The sequence below is a fragment of the Gallus gallus genome, chromosome Z (genome assembly GCF_016699485.2).
Source record: "Gallus gallus isolate bGalGal1 chromosome Z, bGalGal1.mat.broiler.GRCg7b, whole genome shotgun sequence".
In the NCBI taxonomy this organism is placed as follows: Eukaryota; Metazoa; Chordata; class Aves; order Galliformes; family Phasianidae; genus Gallus; species Gallus gallus.
Genome location: NC_052572.1, coordinates 2863001 through 2882976, shown reverse-complemented (window position 1 = coordinate 2882976; position 19976 = coordinate 2863001). Strand labels below are relative to the sequence as shown.

General features: G+C 38.0%; 1 protein-coding gene across 2 annotated transcripts in view; it reads left to right on the top strand.

Moving 5' to 3' along the window:
* LOC107051909 (urea transporter 2-like) overlaps positions 1–19976 on the top strand; it is a 288833-nt gene that overhangs the window by 18398 nt on the left and 250459 nt on the right. The gene's annotated exons all lie outside the window — the stretch shown is intronic.

Sequence of the window (19976 nt, the reverse complement as noted above, 5' to 3'; positions counted from 1 at the left end):
TGGCATGGAGCAGGGAAGAGGTGTTGTGAGGCACTCTCCAATTTACAGGTGGTTTTTGTCATTACTCATGTAGTGCTATTGTGTCTCTGGGGATTATTACATTTGTTGTTGGCATTTTTCTATGTGTTTGTCTGGTGCTATTTTTTACATATGTCTGTGTTATGGTAAGGCTGAGCATCATGGCTCCTATGTGTCAGATGCTACAAAATTCTTCCACAGCTATTGTGGCTCTCAACGGGGGGTTCTCCCTGCATGTAAATCTATGGCCAACAGGTCACTAGAGATAGAAAGAAGAGAAAGAAACTATGAGAGTACCAGCATCACTGAATCAAAGCTGGTCAGCAGTAAGCATCACAGATGGAAAGAGGACTTTTCCATGTGTGAATGGAAGGCACAACAGAAGGAGGTGATACAAAGATTCAAGAAGGTGGGAAGGCTTAAAGGCAGCTAAGCAAGAAGAAATACAGTTGCTAAAAACACTTATTTCAGTATAATTTCAATAACAGCTACTTACATAGGAGAATTTCACCACTGAAACTCATGCAGAAAGCCTCTTTTGACAAGCATATGTCTCTTATGTCCTCAGGTCCTTAGCAAACTGGGATAAACTGGTCTTCTGTGACACCACAACCCTTAACAGAAAATTTCTGAATGTTATTAAAAAACAAACAAACAAAAAAAAAAAAAAAGAAAAAAAAAACCAAACAAACAAAGGCAAACATTTTATTTTATAGAAACCACAGCGGTATTTTTGAAGCCATTCCACTCCATGAGGCTTACTGCTGACTTCAGTGAGAGCAGAGGTAAGCATTTGCTGAAAGCAAAACAAAACTGTCTGAATGTTTTATAGCCAGTACATTGCCTTGCTCAAACTGCAGGCTTCTTAAAATATTGAAACAATGACTTTTTAATGTTGAACTTATATTTTATAATTTATGCTCCTTGATTACTTTTGGCATGTCATTCAGCAAGGACAATGAGAAGGGGGCCAGTCAGTTCTGTGTTTGCTTCTATTGATTGCTGTTATTTATTCATTAGCTAGTTTATTTGTGCCATGCTGGCAGTGTGTATGATGCTATACAGACAGATAAGAAAGCACTGGCAATCAATATTCAAATGCAGAAAGGAAGGTGCAATTCAGTTTGAGTGACCCGAGTGAAGCACAGTCTCACTTCTTGAACTGTTTTAAAGAATTCTGGGTTTTGGCAATCACAGTATCATAGAACGGCTTGGGTTGGAAGGGACTTCAAGGATAATGAAGCTCCAATCCCCCTGCCACAGCAGGGCCACCAACCTTCACATTTAATACTAGACCAGGCCCCATCCAGCCTGGCCTTGAACATCCACAACCTCTCTGGGCAGCTGTTCCGGCACCTCACTATTCCCATAGTAAAAAGAACTTCCCCCTGACATCCAACTTAAATCTTCCCTCCTTCAACTTAAAACGATTTCCCCTTGTCCTGCCATTAGCTACGCTTTCAAAGAGTTGACTCCCCTCTTGTTTATAGGCTCCCTTTTGGTACTGGAAGGCTGAAATGAGGTCACCCTGCCGCCTTCTATTCTCCAGGCTGAACAAGCCCAGATCCCTCAGCCAGTTGACAAGCTAGATGATCTTGTAGGTCCTTTCCAACCTTGTGATTCTATAATTCTATGATTCTGTTTTCGTATGGGAGTGCTCCAGCCCTCTGATCGTAAAAGGGACACAGAATCCTCTCAGTGCCTCAAGAACTGATAAAACAAACAAGCAGAACAACAAATATAAAATTTGATAGAAACAATAAATGTTTCACACTCAGAGTTTGGGAGTACCTGAAGGTTGCGTCTGTGGGTCACTACAATCACAGGTAGATCTCTGGGAGTATTTTTTTTTATTCTTTGCATCAACTATGGGACAAAATGTGATTAAGCCAAATGCCAGAGTATCATAGAATCACTGAATCATAGAATGTCCTGGGTTGAAAAGGACCACAATGCTCATCTAGTTTCAACCCCCTGCTATGTGCAGAGTTGCCAACCACCAGACCAGGCTGCCCAGAGCCACATCCAGCCTCGCCTTGAATGTCTCCAGGGATGGGGCATCCACAATCTCCTTGGGCAAAGTGTTCCAGTGCATCACCACCCTTTGGGTGAAAAACTTCCTCCTAATTTCTAACCTAAACCTACCCTGTCTCCATTTAAAACAATGGCTTGTGATCACTCTGGAAATGTAAAATTTTTAGTGGGTGGGGTTACTTTATTTTATTTATTTTATTGTATTTTATTTATTTTATTTTGCATTATTTTTTTTTATCTTTATTTTTAAATTGTTGCTTTTAACACATATTTAACACTTGTAAGGGAGCACTAAAATCACCATATAATTGGGTTCCTAAACCTGACCTTGTGCAACCCTTCCAGATTCCACAGTGCATTGTTTAAGACATAATTTTCTAAAGGTGTTGGAAACTTAAATTCAAGTTCATACTTTCAAGCAGAGAGGAAATTTAAACTCCAGTTCCCTTCTTCCCAGGTGATTACACTGCTCATTTGGGCTGACATGTTAAAATACAAATTTATTTGACACTTCTTTCTTGGTCCTTATGGATGGCATCTAAATTCCTTTTGTGGGTCTTGCTCCCCAAATTTAAGATATTGCACTTAGTAATGTGCATTTTGAGCCTTTCCAATTGTCCTTCACCCCTGCTTCCTAGTTGACTCACTAAGTGTAGCTCAAATATGTGAAAACTTTAAGCTGAAACTGTGCCTTCAGGAAATATATGCTTTCCTGAAGAGAAACTATTCACCACTCTGTACTCCAGGTTTAGCCTTGCAATGATTTATGTCTACACTTAATTTTGCACTAGGGGTAGCTATGCTGAAGTCAGTGGAACTGCCCAGAGTTCGGAAAGTTAAGCACATACGTAAGATTTTATGGGACTGAGCATATTAAGAAGGACACTGTTGTTAAGAGGAATTGAAAAGAGATAAGCAGTGCAAAGGAACATAACAAATGTGTACAGTCATACCACATCTCCTAGCTCAGCTATTAAGCCTTAGCTATTCCTTGCATTGTTTATGAAAGCCAGAAGAGTAGTAGTCATTAAAGATTTGAGATCCCTGTGGCTTCTGTTATACTGGATTTACATAACAGCTCCTCTTTTCCTTCAATTACCTGTTTACATACTTGGTGTTGGTTTGTGCATCCTAACATGCCATTGTGGAACCACTGTGCTGTTCCTTGGAACTATTGTGTTGTTCCTTACTGCTGTAGATCACAATTATAACACTTTTGACTTAAGAGCAGATGACACAGCTCATGAACTATATTCCTAACCCAGGAAAAACAATGCTTGCTGTTGCCATCAGTCATAACCACAGAATCAGAATCACAGAATGGCTTGGGTTGGGAAGGACCTCAAGGATCATCAAGCTCCAACCATCCAAAACCTTCTTCTATCTGGGAGCCTGAAAGAGACTTCATATTGGAGTTTGAATTACTAATATAACTCTTTCCTTGCAATATATGACTAATTCACACATAAAAGTAAAAATAAAATTTAAAAAAAAAAAAAAAAAAAAGTATTTCTCCCCAGTAGTTAGTAAAACAATAATTCTGAGTTTAGGAAATGGCTACAGAATGAAGCTGGCTCTAAGTCATCTTCTTGTTTATCACACTTTTCCTCTGTGACTACTCAAATCGCCCTTGCCTAACTCCTCAACTCTCTTTTGTCTGCTACTTACTGAGATCTCATGGCTTTAACCATCAAAATGGTCATGAAAATCTGGACTTCAGACTGTTTAAAGTTTTGCTTCCTATAGGTAAAGATAGGGAGAAAAATTCTTCCATACTCTTTAGAGCTGGTGTGAGATTAGAAGAGAGTAGCTTTCAGTACTGTAAGTAGTAAGAGCAAAAAAACAGTAATAATGATGTTAAAAATCCTTTACATATCTAAAAAGATGAAACTCAAAATTAGACACTTGAATGTATATGGGACAACTTGGTCACATTCAAACACTTGTATGTCTTCTTTAAAGCTAACTTTAAAGAATAGCTGGCCACTTGCCTATTAAAAATGTTCTTAAGAATGTGGTTAAATCACTACTGAGTGTATGTTTCCTAACGCGCTGTATCAAGTGAAGAACAAAGATGGAAATTCATAATGTGAAATCAATTCTGTTCAAAGCCAGTAAGCACAAATAACATCAGGAGATCCGAATCATTTCCTCCTGCCCCCCACCATCTTATATTTATTAAATAGAAATCAAATGGAGGGTTTATAGAATCTTTTGGGAATAAAAATGATCCGATGATTTTTCTTAATAAACTGTAACAACTAGAAATTTGATTTCTGGCTGAATCTTGTATTTGGCAGGGATGTTATTTGTCAGGGTGCATTGCTTGCAGACTGATTCATTATAAGCACTGATTTCACAGGTAAGAAATTAAATCAATATGTTTCCCACAGAACAAACTTTCCGTGCTTTGTGGATGAACCAGCTGACTGAGAGGATGTTGAGGAAAGAGTATGAGGGAAAAAAAAGCATTGCAAACAGATGTGCATTTGTAGAGAATTGCTTTGATTTCTGACTGGTGGTTGTGTGGTTTATCTCAAAGCACTTATACAGTGCTTTTTATAAGCACAGTAACATTAGAGTTACTGCCCTCCTCCCCCCAAAAACAGAAAGAATAGTGCAGAGGTGATGCAAGACCTGGTTTTCTAAAATATGCCTATGGTGAATCCAGAGAAACTGTTGCATCCGCAGTAATGCTACTCTAGCAATGAATGCATAATCCAAAGGAAAGTTTTACTGGCAGGGTACTCAGGATGAAGTAACCTCAAAAGTGGTCATCTCTGAATAGGAAACAGGTAATATAACCTCTGTACAGCCCCCAGGGAAGTCTTCTTCTTGCAGCTCTAAATCACATCATTTTTCTAGATTTGCTGATTTGAATTATTATGTGTACTCTAGTTAGCAACCATGGTGCACCTAAACTACGGCTGCACTACAGGAGTACAGTGAGTTCTTTCTCTAATAGTTCTCTCTATTGCATATAAATCTATAACTATATAGATACTTTTTAAATAAGCTCAAGTTTTACCTGCATTGGTTGTAAACATAAGAATGAACCATATGGGATCATAAAACCAGGCACTTCTGAAAGTCCAGACAAACCAGTAGATGTAGTGCTATGATATACTATTTATGGACAAAAAATGATCAGTATGGGTCTTAGAGAGATGACCAGTGATTCCTCTCACTGAAAAAAAACTGTAAAACTTTCGAACATTTTTCTGACAATGGAAGCCCACACGTCCATCAGCCCATGATGAAACCTTTGGCTACAGCCTTTTCATACCTCCTTATTTCAGTTCCCATTTAGAGATTTCATTTACTACTTGGAGACTGCTGATCAATGGTGACATGCATATATAACTTTTATGAATTTCTGTTTTTAATCATTCCTATCCATCCCATTGCCTGTGAGTATATACAGGTAGAGAACCATTACTCAGAAGCAATATGTTCAGGAAAATATACAGCAGGAGTTCTCTTCCACAGAGGCTGTGCAGCCATCTAGCCATGTGCACATCATGACCTGCAGCCTCCTGTCCTAAAATAAGGAGCCTCAGCAAAGAGACTATTTTATACTTACATTCACGCTACCATAAAGCCACACACAATCATTGTGTACTTGCCAGAGGCTGAGTCATAAGCATAGCTTTAATCAGATTGTTCTTCTTAAACTCTGTACAATCAGGAATCATTTTTTAAGCATTGCAGTACAAATTTGTTGATGTCTTCACTAACGTGATGAGAAACCTGAGTATCTCCCAGATACACACTTAGACCAGAATGAAAAAATCCACTCTGCAATAGGCAACTAATTGGTAGATGTCTAAGGGTAGAAAAGTTGCTTAAAGCTTCTTTAGTAATCAACAGAAAAAGTAGTAGGTTCCCAACAAGTGCTGAATGTCCTTTTATCAGTACCCATCCTGTGTTATTGAAGATGTAACAAATCTGGATTTGAAGCCCAAAGGTTAGGCAGGATGAAGCTTGGTTTTATTGTCAATAGATTAGAGTTAGAGAAGGCATCAATCTGGACAGGAGATAGCTCTTTGGAAATGTGAGGATATATCATGAAGTTGAATGGCCACTATGAGTGTGGATTACCTTGGTAAGAAAGGAAATGTAGGTCTTCTCCCCTTTAGCTCATGATTTATGCTTTTCTACAGCAAAATTGGAATTCTGCAATCAGATCAGTCACCTCTGTCTTAAATTGTATGTTGAAAAACTGCAATTACAGAGGAAAGTCATGCAGTTATTTAAAAGCAAGCAAAAATGCTTCTTAGTCAGGCACTCTGGGAGTACCATCTGCTTAATTTATCAGAAATTGTACTGAGAGTTAATTGAGTACCTTTAGAGGGAGAAAATGTCAAAGCTCTTAAAAAACAGCAAAAAGGGTTTAGCAAACCTGACAGACAAATTCGAAAGAGAAATTAGGCACATAAGTTCTGTGTTTTGGGGTTGGCTTTTTTTCTTTGTTTGTTTGTTTTGCTTTCTTCTTCTTCTTTTTTTTTTTTTTTTTAATTCTTGCTTGCTTTGTTACTCCCTAATTGTTCTTTCAATCAGGAAAGGCAAACCAGCAACTGAAGCACTGACTCCTCCAGCTCTTAGCCTGTAGATTACAACTGGATATGTTTCTTGAAGGCATATTTTCTGTCAAACACAAATTATACGTCAGGCTAAGCACCAGTTACCTGGTTCAGCTCCAGTTATCTCAGAAGAGAGCAGTGAGCAGTGGAGGTCAACAGCCTTGACCTTCTTCTGGCTCCTGCAGACAACCTCTGGCATTTCCAGAAGACCTTCTCCATCTGTGATTTCTATGAAACAGTCCCAGCCCAGAAGAACAGGAGCAGGTTGCTTAGAGATAACTATGCTGGATGTATTCCACCTGAGACAGTCCTCTGATGCTTGGGAAATTTTTTGGCCAGCCGTCAGGGGACTGAAAGAGTAGTCCAAGATCTGGGGGGAAAAATCAAAAAGGGAAGAAGATCCTACAGAGATTGAAATAAATAAAAAGGAAAGTTCAAGCCACTAGAGCACTTTCTTTCTGTTTTTCCCCCTTTTCTTTTGGTTCTCCTTTTAATCTCCCTGAAAGGTGAAGCTTCGCAAAGTAGAAGCAGGAGGAAGAATGCAGAAGAATTATTTAGGGGGTAAAGCTGGGAATTCAGGATGTGAAGAAGAGCTGGAGCAAAGTGAAAAGCAAACAAACAAACACATTTTACAAAACATTCTGAAGCTGCTACCTCCTATAGCAGGGTACTTCCAGTCCAGGCATATATTACATCTAGGGAAAGTAAAGAATAACACTGATGCCATAATTCCTGCAGTAATTAGGGGTGGTGCACAGGAACTTATTTCCAGTTTGGTGACTGTTTCAGTATTTTGATAGCTATTAGGAGGATAATTAAGGGAGAAATGAACATTAAATCGGTATTTGCAACCAAAAGCTCTATGCGTGTGACCATGTGCACTTTTGTCTTAATTCAAAAATAGGATAAAACTCTTCCTTTAAAATCTTATTTCCCTGCAAAGGTACATTTTTGTCTCATCTTTCTGCACGAAAAACACATTATTTCCATTTCAAAGCATTTTTTTTATTAGTTTCCTTTGTTCTTAATGGCTACATTTGTGTAGGAGGGAAGCTCTGTTAGGTGTCCAAAGGAGAGCAGCTCACACTGATGAGATGAAAACTCAGAGATAAATCATTTACTGATGCAAATCAGAAACCTCCCTGATCCAGACTAAAGCAAACAGGGGTTTAGAGGCATGAATCTGCTTAAAATCAGCTCTGGCTGCTCTGCACATTTGGACAGCCTGCTTTTTGCTGGGCAGGCATTTTCTAATAATGACCCTGGACTCTCTGAGCTTTTAAAACATCCTTTCAGAGGACACCATCATCTGCTGCATACATTTCAATACTGCCTCCTTGAAGTGCGCATTTAAAAGAAAGCACTTTACTATGACAAGAAACTGGATAACACAGAGGTGCTTGGCTAAATAGAGCATCTGCTTTTGGCCTGAATAGCTGTTCAGTGTAAATAAGCCAGGGCAGTACTTCAGTTGGATTTGGAGCCGATGCAATAAGGCAAGAGAAGAAGAAAACTAATCAGGTAATTAAGAAAACAAAATATCAGGGAAGGGAGAGACGGTTGCAATCTGTGAAATATCATGAAATGTAACCAAGAAGCCCCTCCTGGGCTTTCATTTGAGCAGGGTGGAGTGTGCTTCTCCCCATCCCCTCCAAACCCATGGTCTAAAGAAGATGTCTGTGCTGTCAGGGCCTGATGAAGTGCTTCCAAGCCACAGGGCAGGGCTTCACGCTGCCTTCACACGGAGAAAGTTTTCTGCGCTTGTCTGTGCAGCAACACACATTCACGCGGATTAATTCCAGCTGTGCAGTGCCTTGCTGGCAGAGTCGTTATATATTAGTAATGCTATCCGATTGGAGCAAACGGGCTCCCCTCGCTCAGATCTCTCGCTTACCAACGCTCTTCCTCTTGCACATACAAGCCTTGATTATCTACTTTCCTTCTTTTTCTTTTTTTCTTTTTTTTTTCTTTAAACAAAAGAGGCTTTGTTTTTTTTTCTCTAGCTGCTTTCTTCTAAAACTTGTCTTATTCATGCAGAATCCTCATTTGCTCCACCTGGAAACAGCACTGAGCAGGACGGTGCTGACAGCTTGGTCATTTGCAGGCAGGAGGCGGTAAGCACCATCCCAATGGCACAAAGCAGGAGTAATTTCACATCAGGGGATCTTCTGGGTGAAAAACCAGGTGAGATTAGCATCATGCTGAGAGCACATAGATACAGAGCTTCAGGATGAGGCCGTGATCCTTTATTTGTCAGCATGCTTGGGCCAAGCATCAATTTACCCGGAGCTGATATCTTCAAACATCTTTGCTTCACCTGTCCTAGAAATGTAACTTCTAGTGCTTTCTTCTTATCTGGAGGTAGGTACCACTTCTTCAGTACCACAGACACTATCTGTAGTTGTTGCACAAGGTGGACCACATCACGGTCACTTCGTTTCCAGAGCAGTTCTGAGACGAACATCCTCTGAGACATTTTCAAATGTCTGTGGTTTCAACCATACATTGTCACATATGTATGTACGCACACATACATGTAACACAATTCCAGTGCATTACTGGTACAATCAGCCCACTGTCCTTCTCTCCTTTGCAAAGGGATTACCGCAACTCAGTTTCCTCTGCATCTCTGAGCTGATGTCTTCTCTGTTCCAAATTCAGCATTATTGAGTGTCAATATATATCCCAACAGCCATGCTGCTTTACATCTACTTGTGTACTTGTGAATGTTCCATATGTAAATGTTGTTCTCCTATGCCAGTGATGGCAGCAAAACACACCAGAAGTTATCCCTGTGTCCCAAAGTACTTTGCAAAGCACTGTAGAAACCCACATGCTAAACCAAGGTGTACATCAGATATATCTTGTTTCAAGGTATTCCTCAAGGTAGTTTTCCAAATAGCTTTCCAGTTTCCCTCCTTTTTGAGTGATGCATTGGTTTGCAAGCCTGTACGTAGAGAAGTTATTTGTCTCAATCACAGAAAATATGGCAAAATTGCCTGAAAATATATTAAAATTATAAGGCATTATTTTGTCGTGTTACAGAATTGGCTTCCAGCTGATTTCATCCTCACCTTTTTCAGCAAAAAGAAACAAGGTCTTAGAGCTTAAAGGAAGCTTGTTCCAATTTTCTTCAAACTGTCCATGCTCACTATTTCATTTATTTTGTTCTTATTCCTTCACTCATCCAGCATTCTCCATATCCCCCCTGCTTTAAAATAGCCAAAAATCTGTTAAAATATGTATTCGATATACATATTTGAAACCCCACCAAAAACAATTTTGAAAATGGGAAAATGAGTTGCAATGCTGTAGTTCCATGTCCTGGCACATTTTTGTGACCTCACATGTAAATTATTCTCCCCAGGCTTGGGAAACCAATAAATTTGAGGAGTAATTTTGGGCAAATCACCTGGATATGGATCTCTAAAGGTTTTCATGGTAAAATACAGTTTTATGCATTAATTCTTTGTTGAGCCTGACTTCAGCAAACACTGTGTTGGAATAAAAGTACACAGAAAATCTGTGCTTGTAATGGTGAGAGTCATGTTGCTACAAGGGCAGCTGTGTGTGGTTCATAAATGCCTTAAGCATGTTTTAACTTTTGGAGTAGACGTGTATCCTGTATCAGACTCTGAATTTGTATAGTAGCAACAAACTGCTCAGGAAACCAGAAACATCAGAGCAGAGTCATTGTGTAATGTACCCGTATCCTGCCCCCTGCGAGCTCCTTGTGAAAGCTCAGTTTGGAGTCAACATATCTTCAGGCTGTACTGAGAAACCTTATCGTGCTGCAGGGAATACAATAGAGGTGGTGGTGCTTTGTGGGGTTCCTGTGGTTCGTGTAGCTGCGACTTGCCAGCCATGTGGTTCTGGTTAGCATTTAGGAAAGCTCTCCAAAGTGGAAAAGTACTATAAAAACACAAAGTATTACTGAAGAGCTGCCCAGCTATTCTATCTTGTCTGTGTGACAGCTCTGGGGGACTGATGTCTCATTGTTTTAGTGTATGCATCCCCCCTGGGGAAGTCAGCTTCGACATTTTATATCTGATGCTGAACAGGGAATCACAGAGCATCCACTTGGTGCCAAGGCTTCTCAGGTGCTGTTGTTTGGGACAGTCTTTTGCCCATACTGGTTCTGAAGTGAAGTATGTTTGCCCTTTTTGTCTTGATATACAATTTTCATATCTCCAGATCTCTTAATTCTTGTCTGAAAATATTTATCCCTCCTGCCTACTAGGTCTAGTCTGTACAAGTGTGTTGCTAATGTCCATTGCTAAAGTTCTGTTTGCATTTTAAGTTCACCGTTACATAAAGTATATTAGATGCATTAAGTATATGGATGTTGTTAAAGGTAACTGAAGTTCAGCCACGTAAAATTGCAGACACAAAACAATAGGTAAAAATACATCAATTAGAATGGTGTATTCAATTAGATGATGAATTCTTCAGTAGGGTATGTCTGTAGACTGGTTATTTTGCCTGACCAGAGAGGGTTAACCTTCCATATCATAAAAGGTGGTGTAAAATACATTCACAACTCATTTGGTTCAGGAAGAAGTATTTTGCCTTTCATCCATTAGTAACTCTTTGCTTTCTTTGGAGAAAATTATAATGTATCTTTGCTATTTAATTCTGAAACATCCCTGATATTTGTTTCCTATGAGGATAAGAGAGTCTCTGGTGAAAGTTTTTGTTTCTGTGATAAAGCTTTTCAGGAAGTCAGAGCCAGGGAGCTCTGTACCTCCAGCGAGAGCCAATGTATCTTTCTCTAGGAATTCATTTGAGCCAAAGCAATACAAGACAGATAAATAAATAAATAAACTGGCAGTTCTACAGGGTAGGAATAAAAGGGGAAAATAAGTTTCTGAAGAACAGGCTATTTCATGCCAAAATAGTGAGTTTGCAGTACCTAAAGAGCGGGAGTAAAAATGTTGATAAAAGTAGTGGCAAAATAAAATGTTCCAACTTCTTGGCATTGTATTTGGTCAGAAATAATTTAAAATATCATAAAAGGAGGAAGCACAAAGAGAACTAAAGGTGAAGAGTAAAGATAAGAATGACTCATAAATTGAAATATGATTTTTTCCCCTCTTCTAAGGAATAATGCAACCAGTAATGTAACAAGTACTTCTTCAAGGGCATTGAAGGACTGCTGCTCTTTAGATATTGAAAATAGAAAAGCCAAGAAGAATGTGGCCAAAATGCTTGAAGATGGGAGTAATAATATTTTATTTCGTTAGTAATTGGCATGCATTGAAGTTCATATTGACTCTGAAGATGTGTTTTTGGAAACAGGAACAAAAGAATAAATAGAAGTAATCTACAGAAATGAGCTGAAGAGGAGTTTGCTCGTAACAGTAGGAAAAGAAGAATGAAAATTGGAGGAATGGAGGGACATATCACTTGCTTTCATGCTTTCTAAACCGACTCTGAACATTTCCACCTCCTTGAAAGATATGTCAGCAGTGTAAAAAAGTTGTTGAAAGTGCTCATGAACTGCTAGTCAAAATGTTTTATTGAACAGAATTATTACTTCTGCTTTCGTTATAAGTGTACTTTCTGTCCAGATCTTTGCAAAAGAACAGAATATTAAGTTGACTCTTGGTTGATCTTGAGCATAAACAGTCTCAATCTTTGCATAAGGGTTGAAACTAGAATAATTTGAGTCAAGCTTCCAGGATTTAGTCCATCCTTTCCATGTACATCTGTACTGGTTTGTTCAGAGTCCTCTTAATGTTTCATATGCTGACATCTATCCTGTCAAACAAACCATCCATTTTACCCTACAAGGTTTTGACATCTCAAGAATCACCTCTTTACCATGTTGTAAACAAACAACACTCTGTAACTTCATTATTGTTTATAAAATCAAGGAGTATCATTTCATTAATGAGATAATGTATTTTATCCTGTTTTCAAGAAGAACCTCAATTTTCCCATGTTTTAATCTGTAAGCTCCATAGATAATGTACAAGATCCATGTTTCCTTACAAGTGTATGGGAGATAAACATTTTCAGGTTGAAGTAATATGAAACATGAAATGGCTCCAGAGTCACTGCCTTAGGATCAGAAACACAAAATAAGAGACCTATAACACTTTTCTACATCTTTGCACTGTATGTTGTACCCTGACTAACTGAAGGTCACAGATACTCAACTGCAGTCCAGTTTGTCTCATTGAAGGACTCGTTTCCCATTCAGAATTAACTGTATAGAAATACTAAACATTTTTTTTTTTTCTCAATTAGCCATGCAAACTTGAGCATGTTGGTTTGAACACAAAAGGCTGGCATGGGAACAAATTCTTCAATTCCTCATGAACCTAAACAGTAAGGTGCAATGTGGCCCCTGATGATCATTGCCTATTGATCATGTGTGCTGTTACCATGACAGCATCAGGTTTTGTGTTTCCTCACACCCTCAAAACATAATTTTCATTATTATTTTCCCTAATACAGTAGTCATAAGCAGCAATGGTGAAAAACCATTTCTTAGAGTACTCTTCAATTAACAATGAGAAAATTTTATGGAGAAATGTTGGTAAAGCAGCTGAAGTAATCAGACCTTTAAGTTCAATGCCCTTCTCAGTTACAGACTTTATGACTTGTATGAGTGCAAAAGGAAGTGCTAACTTATTTTCTCCCTAAGTTATTTTGAAAAATATTTATGAAATCCTGCAACACTGCAAATTGGGGCCATTATCTGAAAAATCTGTTTTCTTTGTGAGTAACAAATACCTGTCCATTTAGAAACTAGTCACTCAAGTTTGATTATAGAGTTTGAGGAAATAATGGCTTAGTAGCTAGAGCCACAAGGTAGAAGGCAAAGGAAAGAAACCTCCAACATGCTGATGAAATAAATGAGTAGACTGAAGTTGTGGACTTTGAAGGCTTTTTTTCATTATCAAGTGACTTCTAAAATATGTGATTGATACGAGCGCCAAAAGGAGCTGTGAAATAACTGATAGGTCATTTAAAAATAAATAAAAATAAATATAAATAAATAAAATTAAAAAATAGACAACACAAAAAAGCAGCACACATTAGCAAGATTAACATATATAAATGCAAAGTGTGTATCTTAAAATCATTTTTGATAGACAGGATAAAGGAGAAGATTCATTTCAATGTAAATGATCACTAGGATTAAAAACAACAAAATTGCAATTAAAAAAAGGATTGGGAACAAAAAATAATCAGTCTTTGCAGTTTATTATTATATGTTCATGTAGTTATGCCAGAAAGTGTTTTCAAGGATATGACAAAAGTATAGTAATACAAATTAAAACATCATGTTCAGTCCTGTGAATGATGTGATGCAGAAAAGATATCATCTAAGATAAAGCAAGAATGGTATAGAGAAATGGCTAGCTGATATAAACATGAGTCCCTTTGAAATAATTAGAAAATTGATTTATATCTCTGATGTCCAGAGATCTAAAAGAAACTAGCTGACTGTCCTCCGAACAAGATCTTAACAAGTTTTTAGAAAGATGAGGAAATTTCTTAAAGATTGGATGACTGCCAGAAAAATTCCAGGTTTTGAAAGGAGCAGAAGAGATGACTCAGTAAACTGGTTAGTCAGATGTCAGTCTGGCCAAACTAATGGAACAGTTAATTCGGGACTCTGTCAACAAAGAATTAGAGTCTAAAAACATAATTAATGCTAGTCAACATGTTTGCATGAAAAGTAGGTCTTGTCAAACAAACATGTTATATTTTTTTTGACAACATTACAGGTCTACTTGATAAAGACAATGGTGTTGACATAATATGCTTGGATTTCTCCAATGAGTTTGATTTAGTACCACATGACATTTAGATTAAAAAACCTACATTATATGTAATTAACTGGGCATGTATTAGATGGATTAAAACTCTGTGTTTGACAGGTCTTGAAACAGAGCTTTTAATGGGGAGAAATCAATGAGTTGAGTTGTTACTAATACAGTCTCCCATGGATTATGGACTTAATTCAGCTCTTTTCAGCATTTTCATCAATGAGGTGAAACTTTGCCAGTTAAGTCTGAAGATGCCACAACGGTTTTCAGTTGACCGGTACTGAATGCAGTGATGATTGTGTTTGGAATTGTAAGAGAATGAATTCATAAACTAAATTAAAAGTGCAACACCTCTCAAGAAAAGCTACAGATCAGACTTACAAGGTAGAAGACACTGAACTGAAAGTAAAAGGTACAGAAAACTAATCTTGCAAGAAGGAAATAAAAGGATTTTTGCGTAATGTTCTAACTAATAGGGTAAATATGGTACTAGGCAGCTATCAGGGGAAATATGTAATATTGTCACTGTACTATAATTATAGGAATAACACATGTTTTTCGAATTTCCAAACAAAATGACACTTGGAAACAAAATGGAAATCTTTTCTTCAGAAAATGTCAACACAGAATATTAGATATTTCCAAATGTTCTTTCAGCTCTTTTGGCCACAACGATTTATACTGATTTTGACCACACTTCATGAATAATTCTCAACCCTCTGGAATATTTTTTTTTATTTCTTTTCCCCCTAATGAATGTATTCATTCAAAAAAAAAAAAAAAAAAAAAAAGTCATTCAGCTCAGTTACTCAGCACTAGTAGAAAGGCTACTGAATTTCTTGTGTTTGCTCGAAATATAATGGAGTAAGGAAAAGGAGGGGTCCTGCAGATGAAGGAAAGTATTATAATTCTGCATTTGGAAAAAAAAAAAAAAAAAGTCTCTATGTGATTTGAGCACTGTACAGAGCTGCTGACACATGGAAAACTTCTTTAATGGGGGAATGGGCAGAAAAGTTTATTTTATTTTTCCAGACATAAGCGTAAGATCGTCCAAGAACTAAAGCTAAGAGAAAACCAAATGTAAAACACAATCCAACTGTCTACTAGTGGCTGCATGTCGGATGAGCTCATCAGCCACCATAGTGGATCCCCTGTTACTTGGAATGTTTTAGGCAAGACTGTATATCTATCTAAAAAATATGTAATTTAATCCACCTTAATTAATTAATTAATTAATTAATTAAAAATTAAAAATAAATCAGGCAATGAGCTCAGCTTTTGATAGATCATCATTTCTTTCTACCCATGGAACTAAATAATCAGGCCAAATTACATCAAACTAAATCAATCTGCCATTCAGAATACTTCAGATTTCTTCTCCAAGACGACTCTTGACATCCTCCAAACCTCCATTCTGAGCACCACCACCTCCCACTCAACAATCTCTTCTTTTCTGACTGCCAGACCCCTTCTAGTACGGGTCTCCTGGCATATTTCCTTCCATCTTCATAGCACTCCACTAAATTTACTTTGTCTTTCATTTCTTTGCACTGTGTTTAATTCCAAGTCAGTATTCTGAGTGTTACCATAAATGCATACACTATGCATCCAATTTGGTCATCTTGCTATGTACGGCCACTGCATTGTATACATTCTTTTAACTTGGATCCCAACACGAGGCTCATTACTTCATTCTCCCTGCGCCTGACTTATTTGCTAATTCTCTTACTCCAAAAGATAGCATGCTGTGTTGATAAAAAGTGATCTACTGAAACATGGTAGTTTTTCCTTCCCCATTTGGTTTTTAAATACTAGACATCACAATGTAGAAGGGTTTGGACACACTGCAATTTCCTGTTCCCATATTCTTTCAAACCAAAGTGTTACCACTACTATCAGAATGTACGTTAGAAATACTTGGCAGGTGTTTTTGTCTCCTTTCTCCTGTTGCATACATAGGGAGTTGTAGACTCAGAAAATGAAATTCCTGACAGATGAAAGTCCCATCAGACTCTGGCTTGTGTTAATACATAGCATTATATTGATATAAATGTTTAGAGAAAGAATATATGTGAAAGATTTTGCAACTGCTAGCTACAGATGTGAAAAATTAGAATTACATTTCCCCAAGTAACGCCTAATTCAATGTAGATCTAAATTCCTATATACTCTTAAGACAGCTTAGTAAATCAAAAAAGCAAGGAAGTTTTCTAGCCTATTTCTGTTTTCATACTATAATATTGAATTCTGTTGAAAATTAAGACAAATTTCCAAGAAGCACGTAAATTAGCCATTTCCAATCCTTCCTTTCAAATATTGCTTTATGCTATTCCTTTGCTGTTTGCAAATTTCTAAATCCACCACCAAAACAAGATGAAAAGCAGCAAAGACTAAGGCAAGTTGCTATTTTTGTAAAGTTCCTAAAAAGTCTATGGAAAAGATGAGTTCTCCAATTTCTTGAGGAAGAGCTACATTACAAAAGCAGGAAGACTTGATGGGTTTTCAGTTATTTACCCTCTAAAAAAGGGAGCCTGTTTTGTAACACTGTTTTTTTTTACATCCGTGGTGCAAATGCTGTCCTCTTCCATAGGTACTTCTGTCTTGTGCTGTTCTATTCTCTGGGGACTGTTCTGCAGCTGCAGCAGCTGTTTGGGACAGTAGAAGTCCTCATGGTTTCAATTGCATAGACTGCACTATTTTCTTGAAAACTGAACTCACTGCAGTTCCTCAGAAAATGTTCACGGTGTCTGGCTGAATCTATCTCACTTAAAAAAACCGTTCACTTATATATGAATGTATCCCTTTCTGACCATCTAATCCTGCTTTTTCTCTGCCAGCCAGCATTTCCAGTGCATTTAGGCTGTAGGCTGCATCTTACAGGGATGGTAAAGATGCCTTCAGAGGCCCATTTCCTTGATTCTTTCAATCTCCAGTGAAGTACCTGATCTGGGATGGGAATAGCCCAAGCTGTTTGCTTTAGCCAGAATTTTGAGTCTTCTCAGTTTTAACTGACCACTTCTTAGGTTACAACCCCACTCTTTCTGTTTGTTTCTTTCACTGTCGAGTAGCTCTTCTACGAATTTACATCAACTAGTGGATCTCAGTAACCCAGTTCCCTTTGGGTCCTGAGCTGGACTTGGTATAGTACACAGGAAAGTAAGAGAAGGTGAACAAGCTCTTAGTACAGGACTCTGCTCTGATGACTTAGGTAGCTGGAATTCTTCCTCTCCAAGTATGATCAGAATCTGATTTAAAAAAAGCAAAATATTTTTTCCTATTGATTACTCTGGAGAAAAGAAACTGTACTGGTTAAGCAAGAACACTGAAATCAGTAAGAGTGTTTGAGAGGTGAAGAAAACAAGTCTGGTACCCAGTTTAACCTGTTTATGATTGCTAAGTTGTGCATGTACCTTTGTGTTAATAATCCTCTGTGGTTTTTAGGTTTTTTCCCCAGCAAGGACAAGGATCATCACATGGTACTATGCGTGCTATTTTATATAATGGTGATTCACCCCCAAGAGAGAGCATGGGGCTGGAGATGATGAAAAGTGTATGCCAAGTTAACACTGTGCATGCATTATGATGTGCCTGTGACTTTCCAAACAGATACCTGGGAAGAAAAAAAAAATAAAAATACTGATTTATTGAACAGGTTGTCCAGCCTATGTGCAAAATCTTTGTGACAGCAGAGTACATCATGGCATCCTGCAACTATCCCTTGGCTTACTCATCACCTACTGGGAAATGCAGTTCTTGTTTGTTACTGCCTCATCTTTTGGGAGATGTATATTTGCAAGTTGTCTTCCTTTCATTAAAAAATAAAAATAAAATTGGGGAATAAAATCCATTGTCAGGTTTATTCCCATATGTATAGCTTAATATATATTCTTCCTTTGCATGTGCTCTGAGCTGTTTTCTCTCTTCTGTGCATCATAGCAGCTGTGTGCAAGCATTCAAAACTTGAAATCAGGAATGAATCTTCTTCTGGTGATGGGTTTTTGCTGGCTAAACAAGGATGCTTAGGACTTTAAATACTACATAACCAAAAGCATTGCCTACTGCTTGAAGAGTCTTCTCCTGGCAATAAGGGCGACCCCTGCCAGACTCATCAGATTTGCTTCAACTGACAAAGAGAAATTTCCTGGCAATTAAACAGTCAGTCCTCATCATCGGAGGGTTATCTCCAGATTTGCTGAGAACCTTGCTAAAAGAGGTTTCATTCAAAACAAAATTAGAAAAACAAGAAACAAAGAATGCGAATGGCTTTCAGCCAGATGGAAATGTATTTTGTAAACGTCTGTTTATGACAGTATTTTCCCAGTTTTCATCGGCTTTCGTCATCTGTTTAATTTATTTGTTGTCTGAAAACCTTTGAAAGAGAGTGTTTTCACAAGTGTGAAAACTTTCCATCTCCAGTTTTCCTTGTCTTTCAGAAGAAAAATAAAAGCTATTCCCCCTGCAATCTAGATGCTGTCCTGCGCTTTGAATTACTTTCAATGAACAATTTGCCCAATTCTCTGTGGACTTAGGCAACGGGTTAACTCCTATCACAAGAGACTGAAAAGAAAGAGATTACTGGAAAAATATATATAGTATTAAAAAGGGTGAGAGAGAGTCTCTTGTGTTCAAGAAATGTGTGGATGTCGTACGAAGAAACAGGATTTAGTGGGAACCATTTTTGACATTTGAACTGTTGGACTGGATTATCTTAGAGATCTTTGCCAACTTTGGTGATTTTATGATTCTATGAAAAGGAGAGGGAAGAAGGACTGTGATACTTCATAAAGAAGCAGAAAATCAATCTGTTTGCCTGTCACTACCTCCAACATCCTCAGCTAGCCAAATCTCTGGTCCCAAGCGCTCCTGTATGGTGTAAGTGGCCTTTCTAGAGCAGGTGTACAGAGGTATAACTTATTAAAACCCTTTTTTTCTCCAGGCTAATCAGTTGTGTGGGTCTAGCTGGAAGATGTTATCTAGCACAAGTGTAAAATTGCAAATATGAGCTGAAGTCATGGTGAAGCTGCCGTTTATTTGCTTGTTTACTTCTCCTGAAGGTCCCATTCCAAAGAGCAGATGTTTTATATACCAAGGATGTTGCCCAGGATGACGATCTCAAAGTAGTTTAGTGGTGGTTGCAAAAAACACACATGAAAACTGTCTTGATATAAATGCAGACAGATTCCCTAGCACAGGAGTAGAAACTCAGCCACGAGACTACAATGGGCAGCTCAGCTCTCTGCTTCGTAACTGTTGAAGTGGTGCTGAAGTTTCTTCAACAGTGAAGTGATCCTTCTTCCAGGCAGTGAAGTGATCCTTCTTCCAGGCCAGGGAAAAGCAATGATGAGCCAGAACTCTGTGTTCAAACCAAAGATGCTTGTTGAATAATTTTGACTACTGCTTCCTTCCTCAGACGTGACAGAAATTTATGATAACATGGGTACAGTGACAGCTACACAGAGCTTCAAGTCATCTCGCATTTTCAAGAGTACAGAATTTACATTTCTATCAAAAAAACATCCTAAGTATTCCACCTATTGATAGGGTAGCTGATTATCTA